Here is a 15,848-nt window from a genome sequence, read left to right on the forward strand (position 1 = left end):
ATGGACTCTGAGAAACAAACAGGGTTTTAGAGGGGAGGAGGGAGGTGGGATTGGTTAGCGCGGTGATGGGTATTAAGGAGGGCACGTACTGCATGGAGCACTGGGTGTTATACGAAAACAATGGATCATGGATCACACATCAAAAACCAATGATGTATTGTATGGTGACTAACATAACATAAAAAAATTTAAAAAAATAATAATAATAAAAAAAGAAATTACCCAATTGAAAGAAAAGAGAAAATAAACTTAAAAAAAAAAATGGACAGAGCTGTCAAAGCCATGAGACCATAACAACAACAAAATCTAATGTTTGTGTTACTGAAGTCCCCGAAGAGAAAAAAAAAAAGCAGAGCTAAAAAATGATTTTAAGAAATAATGACTGAAAAGCTCCCAGATTTAGCTAGAGACATATCATATAGGTTCAAGTACCTGAGCAAACCACAAACAGGATAAACCCAAAAAAATCTAGGCCAGGACACAACACATTCAAATTTCTGAAAACTAAAGACAAAGAAAAAATCTTAAAAGCAGCCAGGAAAAAACAGTTCCTTACATATAAGGTAAAAAATTCAAATGTCAGAGAAGGAATAAATGACACAGAAACTAAACAAACAAACAAAAAATAGAAAAGATCCATTAAACCAAGAGCTGGTTCTTTGAAAAGATAAACAAAATCAATAAACCATTAGCCAGACTCATCAAGAAAAAAGAGAAAGAACCCAAATAGATGAAATCAAAAACAAAAGGGAAGTAACAACAGACACCACAGAAATACAAAGAATTACAAGAGAGTACTACAAAAAATCATATGCCACCAAATTAGACAACTTAGAAGAAATAATTAAATTCCTAGAAACATACAATCATCCAAAACTGAATCAGGGAGAAACAGAAAATCTGAACAGACCAACTACTCGAAATGAAATTGAATTGGTAATCAAAAAACTATCAAAAAATAAAAGTGCAGGACTAGATGGATTCACAGGTGAATTCTACCAAACATTTAAAGAAGAGTTAATACCAGGGCACCTGGGTGGCTCAGTTAAGCGGCTGCCTTCGGCTCAGGTCATGATCCCAGGATCCTGGGATCGAGCCCCAAGTCGGGCTCCCTCCTCAGTGGAGAGTCTGCTTCTCCCTCTCCCTCTGCCTGCCTCTCTGCCTACTTGTGCTCTCTCTCTGTCAAATAAAGAAATAAAATCTTTAAAATAAAATAAAATAAAATAAAGAAAGAAGAGTTAATACCTATTCTCCTCAAAATATTCCAAAAAGTAGAAGAGAAAGAAAGGCTTCCAAATACTATGAAGGTTTCCAAATTCTATGAGGTCAGTATTACACTGATACCAAAACCAAAGACACCACACACAAAAAAAGAAAACTACAGGCCAATATCACTGATGAACACAGATGCAAAAATCCTCAACAAAATATTTGCAAACTGCTTTCAACAATACATTAAAAGGATCATTCACTAAAATCAAGTGAGATATAATCCAGGGATGCAAGGATGGTTTAATATTCACAAATCAATTAATGTGATATGCCACATTAACAAAACAAAGAATAAAAATTGTATGATCATCTCAATAGATGCAGAAAAAGCATCTGACAGAATTCAACACCCACTCATGATAAAAACTCTCAGCAAAATGGGTTTAAAGAAACATGCCTCAACATAAAGGTCATATATGAAAAAAAAAAAGCTAACATACTCGATGGTGAAAAACTGAGAGCTTTTCCTCTAAGATCAGGAACAAGACAAGGATGTTCACTCTCACCACTTTCACTCAGCGTAGTACTGGAAGTCCTAGCTATGGCAATCAGACAAGAAAAAATAAAATAAAAGGCATTCATATTAGAAAGTTGGAAGTTGGGGCACCTGGGTGGCTCAGTCATTAAGCATCTGCCTTTGGCTCAGGTCGTGATCCCAGGGTCCTGGGATCAAGCCCCGTGTCATGCTCCCTGCTCAGCGGGAAGTCTGCTTCTCCCTCTGACCCTCCCCCTGCTTGTGTTCCCTCTCTCGCTGTCTCTCTCTGTCAAATAAGTAAATAAAATCTTTTTTTTTTTTTTAAAGAAAGTTGGAAGTTAAACTGTCACTATCTGCAGTGACATGATACTATACATAAAACCCTAAAGACTCCTCAAAACACTACTGGAAGTAATAAATTCAGTAAAGTTGCAAGATACAGAATTAATACCCAGAAATCCATTGCATTTCTATATATTAATAATGAAGTAGCAGAAAGAGGAAATTAAGAAAACAAATCCATTCACAGTTGCACCAAAAAGAATAAAAAGAATAAAATATCAAAATAAACTTAACCAAGGAGGTGAAAGACCTATACTGTGAAAACTATGAAACTGAAGATGATGCAAATAAATGAAAAGACATCCCATGCTCAGAGATTAGAAGAGTATTGTTAAAATGTCCATACTACCCAAGGCAATCTATAGATTCAAAGCAATCTCTATCAAAATATCAATAGCATTTTTCATAGAACTAGAACAAATAATCTTAAAATTTGTATGGAACCACAAAAGACCACAAAGAGCCAAAGCAATCTTGAAAAAGAAGAATAGGGATGCCTGGGTGGCTCAGTCAGTTAAGCAGCTGCCTTCGGCCCAGGTTGTGATCCCAGGGTCCTGGGATTGAGTCCCACATCGGGCTCCTTGCTCAGTGGGGAGCCTGCTTCTCCCTCTCTCTCCCTCTGCTTGTGCTCTCTCTGTCAAATAAATAAAATCTTAAAAAAAAAAAGAAGAAGAAAGCTGGAAGTATCACAATCCTAGATTTCAAGATATACTACAAAGTAGCTGTAGTACTCAAAACAGTATCGTACTGTTAAACACATAGATCACTGAACAGAATACAGAGCCCAGAAGTAAACTCACATTCAAATGTGTGTGACTCAAATGGTCAATTAATCCATGACAATGTAGGCAAGAATACACAATGGAGAAAAGACAGTCTCTTCAACAAATGGTGCTGGGAAAGCCATATAGCTATATGCAAAAGAATGAAACTGGACCACTTTCTTGTATCAAATACAAAAATAAACTCAAAGTGGATTAAAGACCTAATAGTGAGACCTCAAACTATAAAACTCCTAGAAGAGAACCTAGGCAGTAATTTCTTTAACACTGGCCATAGCAACATTTTCTAAATAGGACTCCTATGGCAACGAAAACAAAAGCAAAAATAAACTATTGGGACTACATTAAAATAAAAAGCTTCTGCACAGTAAAAGAAATCATCAACAAAATGACAAGGCAACCTACCGAACGGGAGAAAATATTTGCAAATGATATATCCAATAAGGGGTTAATATTCAAAACATATAAAGAACGCATACAACGCAACACCAAATAATGATAAAAATCATTATCTGATTAAAAATTTCAGAGAACCTTTTTCCAAAGAAGACATACAAACATCAAACAGACACATGGAAAGATGCTCAACATCACTAATCATCTGGGAAATGCAAATCAAAACCACACTGAGATATGACCTCATACCCATTAGAATGGTTAGAATCAAGAAGACAGTAAGTGTTGACAAGGACGTGGAGAAAAAGGAACCCGTGTGTATTGCTGGTGGAATGTATATTGGTGCATCCACTGTGGAAAACATGTGCATGTGTGGTGGCAAAATATATGAGAAATCTCTGTACCGCCATCTCAATTTTGTTGTAAGCCTAAAAATGCTCTAAGAACCTAAAGTCCTAAAAAAAATGGATAAAATGCATTTCACCAAAGAGGATATGCAAAAGGCAAATAAGCACATGAATGTTAATAGGTAAATGCAGATTAAAATCAAAATGAGTTATCAGTACACATCTATCAGAATGACTACAATAAAAAGAGCACCACCACCAAATGCTGACAAGAACTGGATCACTCATACATTGTTGGTGGGAATATAAAATGGTACAATCTCTATGGGAAACAGGTTAGCAGCCTCTTAAAAAACTAAACAGGCAACTAACATACAACCCAGCAACTGCACCCCTCAGCGTTTATCCCAGAGAGATGAAGACTTTTGTTCAAACAGAAAATTGTACACAAACGTTTATGGCAGGTTTATTTGTAATAACTAAAAAGTTGCCACACCAGATGCCCTTCCATGTGTGAGTGCTTAAACTATGGTACATATATGCCATGGAATACTACTCAACAATACAAAGGAACAAACTACTGATACACTCAACAGCGTGGATGAATCTCCAGAGATCATGCTGAGTGAAGAAAAGCCAATCCCAAAAGGTTACATACTATATGATTCCATTTATAAAACCTTCTGGAAATCGTAAGATTATAGAAGTGGAGAACAGATTAGTGATTGCCAGAAATTAATGAGGGGGTAGGCCAGTATGGAAAATAAGTGTGGCTATAAAAGGGTAACATGAGGTAACTTGCCATGATGGAAATGTTATTTATTTTGGCTGTATCCAACTGATACTGTACTACAGTTTTGCAAGATGATACTACTGGAAAACTGGATAAAGGATACATGAGATCTCTGTATTATTTCTCACAAATGCATATAAATCTACAAATTATTTCAAAATAAAAAGTTTAATTTTTTAAATGATTTTATTTATTTGTGTGTGTGAGAGAGGGGGTGCACAAGCAGGGGGAGCAGCAGGCAGAGGGAGAAGCAGGCTCCCTGCTGAGAAAGGAGCCCAATACGGGACTTGATCCCAGGACCCTGAGATCGTGACCTGAGCCGAAGGCAGATGCTTAACCGACTGAGCCACCCAGGCGCCCAAAAAGTTTAATTTTAAAAAGATTTAAAAAGTGAACACAAAACTGCTTAGAATCAAAAAAAAAATGAACTTGGTTGCCACACAGAAAATTTTTTCAAGAAACTTCTCAAGACAGTGCTCTGACTATACATCCTTCCTGGGATATAGCCTAAAGACCAAAACATGTAAAGAATCTTAAACTTTATTCATCAGTTTGTTGTTGTTGGTATTGGTACTAATGTAATAATCCCTAAACTATCTTGTGTGTAGCTGAGGATAGAGGAAATGAATAAATATTATGATGTATTGGAAACCAGGGTTTTTACCCACAGAGAAGCGAGGTACAAACACGGAATGGGGAAAGTGAAGGATGGAAACACACACACTCTCTCTCTCTCACACACACACACACACACTTCCTAAATCTGTTCACTGAAAGGGCCTAAATACAGTACCATCCCAGTAGAAATAAGCACACCAAAAGCCCAGATAATAGTTTCCATGCCATTCATCACTAAAAGGAACATGGGATCCTTAGAAAAACAACAGATTTTTGGTCTGAGGCAGAGAAAATACAAGGTAAGCCTGGAACAATTTGTTCCAGAAAATAGGAAAGTACTCAAAAAATGATAGGGGCATGTCAAAAGGACACAGAAGCCAGCTTGAAGGGGCTCTCATTGGCCAAATTTAAGACAGTTTGAGCATCAAAAAAGTTATGGTACTTAATTATAATATAATGAATAAAAAAGAACCAAGTTATCTATAGTAATACTTAAAAAAAGGGATGTAGGTAGAAAAGAAAAACCTCTTCTTTATAAAACAATGCCTTCAAATGGTAGAAAGAATGGCAGAATTAGAAAATCACCATTTTGGAACCACCAATATAATAAGTGATCCACTTAAGACTCTTCAGTCAATACTGAAATCACTAGGTTAAAGTCTGTTAGAGAAGAGGATATTCATTCAGTGTCAAAGTAGTCATCCCACAAATACTGTATTAAAAACAAAGGAATAAAAATTGTTTAAAAAAGAAAAGCAACAAAGGGGAAATGGTGTCTTTTTTTTTAAAGATTTTATTTATTTATTTGAGAGAGAAAATGAGAGACAGAGAGCATGAGAGGGAGGAGGGTCAGAAGGAGAAGCAGACTCCCCGCTGAGCAGGGAGCCCGATGCGGGACTCGATCCAGGGACTCCAGGATCATGACCTGAGCGGAAGACAGTCGCTTAACCAACTGAGCCACCCGGGCGCCCCAGGAAGTGGTATCTTTATAACGGACTTGTGATTATTACCTTAGCATTAGCAGTAGTGGAACAACTTGACATTCTATGTCTCCTCATGTGATACTATAAGGAGGATACAATACCACCTATGTAATAAACTCAACAAAAATGTTAACCTAAATCTAATCATGATTAAACAATTAAGCAAATTTAAAATATGAGACATTCTACAGACTTGGACTTTTCAAAAATTTCAATGTCATCCCCCAAAAGTGTGATTATTCTAGAATGATTAAAGGAGACTAAAGTATTATAATAATGAAATGTGATCTATAAATCTTGATTGGACCCTGAATTTTTTTAAAAGTCAGCTATAGAAGTCATTTTTTAAAAAGATTTTATTTATTTATTTATTTGAGAGAGCCAGAGTGACAGCACAAGCAGGGAGAGCAGCAGAGGGAGAGGGAGAAACAGGCTCCCTGCTGAGCAGGGATCCCAGGACTCTGGGATCATGACCTAAGCAGAAGGCAGATGCGTAACCGACTGAGCCACCCAGGCACCTCCTAAAAGTCATTTTTTGACAATTAAGGAAACTGTATATCAGATGGCATTGCTGAGTTAGTGTTAATTATCTTAGATGTGATTAGTATTGTAATTATAGAGGAAAATGTCCTCATTCTTAAGAGAGGCATGCTGAAATATTTAGGTGAAATATGATATTTGCAACTTTTAAATAGTTTAGGAAAAAGTATGTACACATGCATGTATGCATGTAGACAGAAAAAGATAAAGCAAATGAGTCTAAACAGAATACCAAATTATTACACTCTTAGTGTTTTTATTTCACTGAAGTCCATTATAATGAGATACAGAGGAAGAAATATACATCTCTATTACACCAAAATGTTTAGCTTTAAATGGACAGATAAGCACTAGGCAAGTTAAAGGATTTGTCCTGAAGAGACTGTTCTATGGCATTGTGCAGACACAGCTAGAGGGATTTATTATACATTGTTGGTACTCCAGATATTGCACGTTTTTGGCAGTGTACTTACAGAATACTGTTAAATATCAGAAAACTGAAGAACCAATGATAACAACAAGAGAAACACAAAACAAAAATTCTGTGAACTTGAGAAGGTAATTTGCAAAGACTACAATTAAGTTGACTTTGTCCAGCATTCTAGCAGCCAGGACTACTTTATCAAGTAGTAATTTTGCCATTTTTCCATATAAAATCAGCATTCCAAATGATGGCCAAGTATCAACCACAGGATCCTGACAAGGCTTCTAAATCATTCAAGTTAAATATATTCCATTTCATTTCAATACAATGTAACTTTTATAATATTCTGATCTTTTGAAACCTGTTGAGCCATATTTGCTGTATATGAAAGCTCTCTATTAATTGGTATATCTGATTAACCAGAAGTATCCATTGCTTAACAATGGTGGAAAACGAGACACAGAAGGGGCTTGGGAGTTGGAGCACACTGTAAGATTTCAGGACAAAAAGTAGATAGTCATCACATAATAACTATTACAAAACAGGCCTTCCAACAATGAGGGTAATAAAAAACTCAGTAATTTCTAAATGCAATATTCAAAATGTATATTTTTACTATCTTTGTTGGTTTGAGTGTTTAATTGAACAAGTGAGTATGGTCACAAAGTGAATTTCAGATTAAACGAGGACATTTGTGGAAGGCGGAAGTTGCTAAGTTGGGGACTGATGATCATTACACTATGAGACTGGTACTATTATTATCCCCATATTAAAAGTGAGGAAACTGAAAGAGGTTAACTTCTCCCAAACCACATAACTAGTTAAGTGGGCAGAGCCAGGATCCAAACACTTAGTCCAACACCAGAGCCTGCCCTCAGGTGATTATACTATCTGGTATTTCCAATTTTTGTTCATTGGTTTTTTTGAGGAGGGCCTGATGCCACCCTTTACTGAATACCTTCAGTAAGTACTTTGCTTGTGTCATTTAATCCTCACAACAATCCTGTGAAATAGGACTTTTATTCCTGTTTTACAGAGGGAACCTTAAGGCTGAGAGTGGTTGAGTAACCTGCCCAAAGTTATACTGCTGATAAATGGAGGAACCATGATTCAAACCAATGACTCCATGGCCCTTGCCCTTTCTAGGATTACATTCTGCCTTCCTTGTTCTATGTATAAACCATTCCTTGTTTTTCAAGAAAGCAAATCTTCTACCAGATAACTTTCGATTGTTAAACACGTATTCCTATTATGGTCTGGAATTAACAACACTTAATTTTTCTAAAAATGTTCTTTCTTGTAATTAATGAAATTCTACAGTATGAGAAAACAAACCTAAATAAAATGAAGGTTTTTGGAATGTAGGAAATTATCCTAGAAACATCCTCAAAAGCTATCTAGTTCAAGTCCCTAAGTTCAACAGGCGTGGAAGCCAGCAATAATTAATGGTATGCATGCAAATCTAACAACAACAACAAAAAGGGGTGGGGGGCTTGCCCCAGTTAGGGATCAGCTGAGGATATGAGATGACTGAAGCTTCATATTATACCAATACATTGTTTTTATTTTATTTTTTTAAAGATTTTTATTTATTTATCTGAGAGAGGGAGAGCACAAGCAGGGGGAGCAGCAGAGGGAGAGGAAGAAGCAGGCTCTCTGCTGAGCAGGAAGCCCGATGCAGGGCTCCATCCCAGGACCCTGAGATCATGACCTGAGCAGAAGGCACTTAATCAACTGAGCCCCCAGGCATCCCCATTATTAGTTTTTAAAAGCACCGTTTTACAGTGCTTACAACAACTCTGAAAATGCTCATATTGCATACAATTGCCCTTCTTTGAAAATCAGAAACCAGGGGTGCCTGGGTGGCTCAGTCAGTTAAGTGTCTGCCTTTAGCTCAGGTCATGATCTCAGAGTCCCAGGATTAAGCCCTGCATTAGGCTCCCTGCTCAATGGGGAGTCAGCTTCTCCCTCTGCTCTTCATCCAACTCGTGCTCTCTCTCTCTCACACTCTCTCAAATAAATAAGATCTTTTTTTAAAATGAATAAAATCTTTAAAAAAATAAAAAATAAAAAAAAAGATCAGAAACCATCCTCATTTTACTTCATTTACTTAATTCTTGCTTTTTCCAGAAAGAATGTAAAACAGCTGAAACTCATCCTCACTGTACCTTGAGTGGAACCAAGTTCACCCAGAGCCCTGGTTGCCAGCTGGTTTGAGAGATTCTGATGTACATTTACAGTATGCAGCCAAAGTGACTATATGTGACCACTGAAAAGTTTCCTAATCTAAAAAAGTAGGATAACAATACCTACCCCACAGGGCTGTTGTGAGGTTTAAATGAGCTGACCATGCATAAAGATGATGCTTACATATATAAAGATTACATGCAAAAAGATATGCCTACATATAAGCACAGTCGTTGTTACTGCTGAAGTTGATGTGTGTCCATGATTGAAGCACGATGTGGGTGGAAAAAACCTATCACTTTTCTCTATCTCTAAAAAGCTTTGAGGAATCTCACTCCGAACTTAATGTCGCACTTGTCCTCTTAACATCTATATCCTCTTCCTTCAACCACTAGTCGTGGTAAGAACCCTCATTCTTAGGAAAAAACCTGCTGACTCCTTCATCTAGTCAAATGACCACTCCGTGGTTTTTTTGTTTTTGTTTTGTTTTTTTTGTTTTTGCTAGTTTTCACTGTCAAACTTTTTTTTTTTTTAAGATTTTGTTTATTTATTTGACAGAGAGAGACACATCGAGAGGGAAAACAAGCAGGGGAAGTGTGAGAGGGAGAAGCAGGATTCCCGCTGAGCAGGGAGCCCGATGCGGGGCTCGATCCCAGGACCCTGGGATCATGACCTGAGCCAAAGGCAGACGCTTAATGACTGAGCCACCCAGGCGCCCCCACTGTCAAATTTCTTAAGTATATTTTCTGTAGCAACTGTTACTGATATGATTGAGATGCCGCTTAGGAAAAACAGCTGGCATTACCCTGGGGAAGTCAGAACTTGACTCTGTGAGTTTCCCCTTAGTTGTACAGAAGTAGGAAAACAACAAATAGAATAACACAAAAACCACAATGCTAATATACTAACTAATGAGAAGTGTATTTACCCAAAGGTCCTGAGAGTTAAATTCTCTAATCAGCTCCTTCTCTCCCTTAAAGGAAATCTATAAATAGGAAACCAAATTATTGCCAAATATTTGTATGATAGTCCAATCATACAGACCAGATATTTAAGCTCTGGGCAGTGTTATCACCTTCTCTGAACATCCTGAAAAAACACTTCCAAATTCTGCCTCTCCAATTTCCATTTTTCAGTATTTCCAAGCTGCCCATCCACGTTCTGCTGTGACAATCTTTCTTTAGATATGTTAATATCATCTATTAGACTACATCAAGTCCCACTCTTCCAGCTTTCAATCTGAAAAAGACAGACATCTTTTAAGATGTCTTCTGCAGAAAACTGAACTCATCTATTATGTGATTTTATTAAGCCAACTCTGAGTTCTGCTGATGGCACCAACATCATACCACGTACACTCCCCACCCACCCCTGTCACCTTCTAATCACTTTTTCTTCCTTAATTCTTAACTTAGATTTCATTCCCCATCACATCCTATGACCTCTTTATAGTTCTCATTTTTCTGTATTCACGTTTGCAACTGTTAACAATTTTCCACCCATTTCTTAACAACCTTCCCCATCACTGGCTTTAATGGAGCCAAAAAACGGCTGATGTACATATTAATTTTAAATTGTTCTGTAGAACCTATGGTGGTTAAGAGTCTAGGTCCTAGGAATCAGACAGACCTGGATCCAAATCCAGTTTCTACTTTTACTAGCTATGTGCCCATGGGAAAGTTACTTAACTTTCCCCTAAGTCTTTTTCCTCAACCGTAGAATGGACATAATGACATAATTGTCTATTTAGTGCTTAGCTTAATAAGCTTACTCTGGCACGAAGTAATCACTCAAAAAATATTAACTATAATTTTTGTGTCCTAATTCTCAGCTCCTGTCATTCTTTTTTTTAAAGATTTTATTTATTTATAAAATTTGACAGAGAAAGAGCAAGAGACACAAGCAGGGGGAGCAGCAGAGGGAGAGGGAGGAGCAGGCTCCCCGCTGAGCAGGGAGCCGGATGCGGAGCTCAGTGAGGGGCTCGATGCGGGGCTCAGTCCCAGGACCCTGAGATCATGACCTGAGCCGAAGGCAGACACTTAACCAACTGAGCCACCCAGGCGCCCCAGCTCCTGTCATTCTATTCTTCTCTTTCTACTTTGAAGAATTGAAATAACTGTGACTAAATACTGCAATTAAATATATTCCTGAAGTTACTGTTGCAGGATTAAACCTTTCACCCTCTTCTGCAGTAATAAAGAAAATCACTATTTGTATATTTTGCCAATATCTAAGAAATAACCTGCTAAAAATCGATTTAATCTTCATACTCTTTCTTTTCTTAAAGATTTTATTTTTAAATAATCTCTACACCCAACATGGGCCTCGAACTGGTCATATACCTTGTTGAAATCTGAGATTAACAGCCACACGCTCCACCAACTTGAACCAGCCAGGTGCCCCTAATCTTCATAATCTTTCTTAAGACACTCATTTCCCTTGGCTTCTGCAATAAAATCTGCAAAAAAAAAAAAAACCACCTTCCACATTTTTCTTCTCTCGCATTTCTTCTTAGACTCTACTGCGAGTTCATCCTCCTATACCCAACACTCTAAATATTAGTGTTTTAAAGGGAAAGCCTAAGGATTTTCATTTCTCATACTATAGTCTCTCCCTTGGTGGTCTTCTTGCTTCATCATGGCCACAACTACAATCTAAAAATAAGTAAATGACTTCCATATTATCTTTAGTGCAGACCCCTCCTCTAAGTTCTAGATCCCTATACCCAACTGCCTACTGACATTACCATGTGATGACAAGGCAGCTTAAACTCAATAGATCCAAAACTGAATTCATGGTCTCTCTGGATTCATTATTCAAAACTGGATTCACAATCCATGTTCAGTCAAACCCTAGTTCATCTCTAGCATTTTGTGTTGTTAGTGAATGAATGGCACCACCACCCATCCAAGGAGCATTAGGCGGAAGTCTAGAAGTTATCCTTTATAACTTTCCTCTTCCTCCCTCTCTAAATCTAATCTATTCCAATTTCCATTTATGGATATTATTGTATGAATTTCTATCTATCTTTTACACTAATACCAAAATAATCTCCCTTGCTAGTTTCATTCCTCTACTGCCCATATTATTACTATAATGTTAAGGTCTCTATCAACTGAAACTTCAGACTTCTCACCTTTCCTGTTCATCCCCCCCTTACATCTCAACAGTCTAATGTATTATGCCTTCTAAATATTCTACTTGCTCTAGCCACAAAATCTACTTTATGATATCTGCATATGATTTATTTTTTCCAATCCCTCTTCCCTAGACAAGTCATGTCTTTTTTTTCTCTCAAAATTCCTCTTGGAATCCTTCACTCATTAATTCCATCCAATATCACTCCTTATGGGGGAAAAAAAAGTTACATATTCAGGGCCACAGTTTATTTAACCCAATAATCTCTGACAGCGACACCTACAGAACATTTCATAGTTTTCCTCCCAGAAATAGTCCTCAAAATCTGCCATTATCCAAATAAACTATTTCCTTTAATAATACAAGTACCACATCTATGTATACATGTTTTATATATCTTTTATAAACATGTATATATTATCAACCTTTTCTATTTCATAAGGTTATGAATTTCACAACTTTAACATAAATCATATATAGCTGAACTTTCTTCATTTGTTCTGAAATACCTCTCTCAAGTATCAAAGTGGTCCTCTCATTTCAGCATTTTCTCATTTGGTGAACAAGCTGATCGTTTTTTCACCCATATCATTGTGATTTTAAAGGAATACAAAACTAAATACAGCATGAATCATGTCCTTATACTCTGCTTAGAAGGCATGACCCAGCTGTATTAATATTTGTATCCCTAGTTTCCATAATAATGTCTCACAAAGAGAAGGTGCTCAATACACGTTCAACAGAATTAAAAGAATTTTGCTTAGGACTGATGTTGTAATGTTCATGAGTGCCAAAAAGAAAGCAGAACTTCTCAAATGTGTGAACTCTGCTTTTTTTTTTTTTCCCCCAAGAAAAACGGTATTTGGACTAAAAAAGGGTAGAAAGAATTGATTCCCAGTATAGGTGAGAAGACTGTAACAGAGCACCTTGCTGCTCTAAATGAAATGAAGCTCCTCGTGAATGTGATCACCGAATCACCGCTAGTGGAGGAAGCATGGAGACCTGGAGGGTTGCCAAAGACCGGAAACAAGCAAATAAATGTAGATCTGCTTTGTTTTAAAAATAAAGAATAAAAGAGAAAAGAACAGAATTGACAACAAAATAGTCCAGTATGCTTGGCATCAATCCTTTCCTAAATTCAGATTATTTATTTAAAAAACAGCTTCTAATCCCTTTGAAACAAAAATGGTAAGCATTTGTGGAACCAACTTAAGTAACCAGACTAATCTAATTTCCTTTTTTTTTTTTTTTTAAAGAATGTCTTTATAGATAGACTTATACCAAAAAGAAGCAATAAAAATAGTATCAGATTTCAACAAGGTAGGATTTCAACAATGTATATGACCAGGCTCTCATTACACCATATGGTTAAGATAAATATAAGGTGGGGCGCCTGGGTGGCTCAGTTGGTTAAGCGACTGCCTTCGGCTCGGGTCGTGATCCCGGAGTCCTGGGATCGAGTCCCGCGTCGGGCTCCCTGCTCGGCGGGGAGTCTGCCTCTCTCTCTGACCCTCCCCCCTCTCATGCTCTCTATCTCATTCTCTCTCTCAAATAAATAAATAAAATCTTTAAAAAAAAAAAAAGATAAATATAAGGTGGATAACAGTACAACTAAGTGCCAGCTAATTATTTGCATGATCATAACAAGGAGTGTTTCTTAATGAAGTGCCATCAACTTGAAGGTCTGTTCTACCCACAAGGTTCAGGATGCCTCTCTGTGTCCCTCTCCTAGTCAAAAATGTCATCAATAATTTGAATGAAGATGCAAAAGGCTACTATACTACTGCCTTCACCCAATATATGGTTGACATGAAACTAGGTGGCACAAATATGTATTAAGAAAGAGGTGGGGGCGCCTGGGTGGCTCAGTTGGTTAAGCGACTGCCTTCGGCTCAGGTCATGATCCTGGAGTCCCGGGATCGAGTCCCGCATCGGGCTCCCTGCTCGGCAGGGAGTCTGTTTCTCCCTCTGACCCTCCCCCCTCTCTCTCATTCTCTCTCTCTCAAATAAATAAATAAAATCTTAAAAAAAAAAAAAAAAGAGCTGGGATCTGAAAAAACAGTGATAAGCCAGATAAATGGGCTAATTCTAATTAAGATGAAATTTAATAGGGAAAAATATCTAAGGTATCAATCAGTGTCCAAAAAAAAAAAAAATACATATAGAACTGTGAGATGAGCAAGTCCCATGACTTAACTGACACATACGTAAAACAAACAAAAAAGGGGCTTAATGACTTTAATTGACAGCAGTCTTACTTCAATCTGACAGCAGCAAGCTCAGTATGATGAGGATTTCAGAAAAGCTAATGTGATGCTAGATGCAGCAGTAGCAGTATCTCAAACATGGGAGGCAGCAGTCCTGCTCGATGCTGGACTGATCCGACCACAAATGGGATGTTGTGTATCCTTCTAAGGGAGGGTCACAGTCTTCAAAGGATCATAACCATATTGGCACATGTTCAGAACAGAACAACCAGGATGCTCAGGACCCTGGATACCACTCCACAAAAGGAGAGGCAGGAGAGAACAGAGATTTATAAATAGGACAAAACAATGCCTTGAGAGGAAAATGATGGCTACTTTCATTGAGTCACTCAATGAACATGAATTTCAAATCTAGTTCAGGCCAGACACTGTGACAATGTCTGGGCATACAGAGAGAAGATAGTCTATATCTGTGGAATATTCATATGCTTATCTGAAGAGCTGAAAAAGCCATGTTCTGAAAAAGGATGAGACTGTTCTATATGATTTCGTAAGGTAGAAATAAGACCCATGGAAAGAAGTTAGAAAGTAACTGATTTCAGCTCCATATGAGAGTATTTTAAGAATCAAAGATGTCTTAAGAAGCTTCCTGAGAAGAATGCAAGGTTCCCATCAGGGATGTTGTACTTAGTGGAGAGGCTGCTTAAAAAGACAGGCACTGAACTGACCATCTTTAATGTTCCTCGTATTCTATACTAGGACTCTCTATTTCCCTAGGAAATGGACTCTCACCAGATTCACCGTACTTGTGCACTTCAGCATCACAGGTTTCCTACAGTTGCTACTTCCAACTTTGTACCCTGTCCCCCACTGAAATGATGCTTTATAATGGGGAACGGATCTGAGAGCAATAGGAATAATGAAATACATGAAGAAACTGAACCATCAGGACACAGAACACACACACAAAAATCAATATTGTTCAATGTAAAGAAAATGTAGGAATTCTCTATCCTTTAAGTCATAAACTCAATTTAAAAATATCTCACTATGTTCAATTAACGTAAACAAGGACTTGTCAGTGTACTGCATCTCTTGTTGGGAGCCATTTTTTTCTAACCAACAAGGAAAAAACAATTTTAACTTAAGATCACTTTGAGAATTTGTGTCCTGAATAAACATGCCAAAAACCTCCATTATAAGGGTATGTGGAAACTAAGTTTATAACATATTTCTTTAAAAAACGATTTATTGGATATAGCAGACCTAATACCATGAACTAATCAAATTGTGGAATTCTGATTAAATGGCTACTTAAGTTTAATCCATTTAAAAAAAACACAG

The 15,848-nt window shown here is 37.3% G+C and overlaps 1 protein-coding gene across 1 annotated transcript in view; it reads right to left on the minus strand.

Annotated features, from left to right (window-relative positions):
• C1H3orf70 (chromosome 1 C3orf70 homolog) overlaps positions 1–15,848 on the minus strand; it is a 77,819-nt gene that overhangs the window by 60,795 nt on the left and 1,176 nt on the right. The window lies entirely within an intron of this gene.

Source organism: Leptonychotes weddellii, chromosome 1, assembly GCF_054177405.1.
Source record: "Leptonychotes weddellii isolate Sample4059 chromosome 1, ASM5417740v2, whole genome shotgun sequence".
Classification (NCBI taxonomy): Eukaryota; Metazoa; Chordata; class Mammalia; order Carnivora; family Phocidae; genus Leptonychotes; species Leptonychotes weddellii.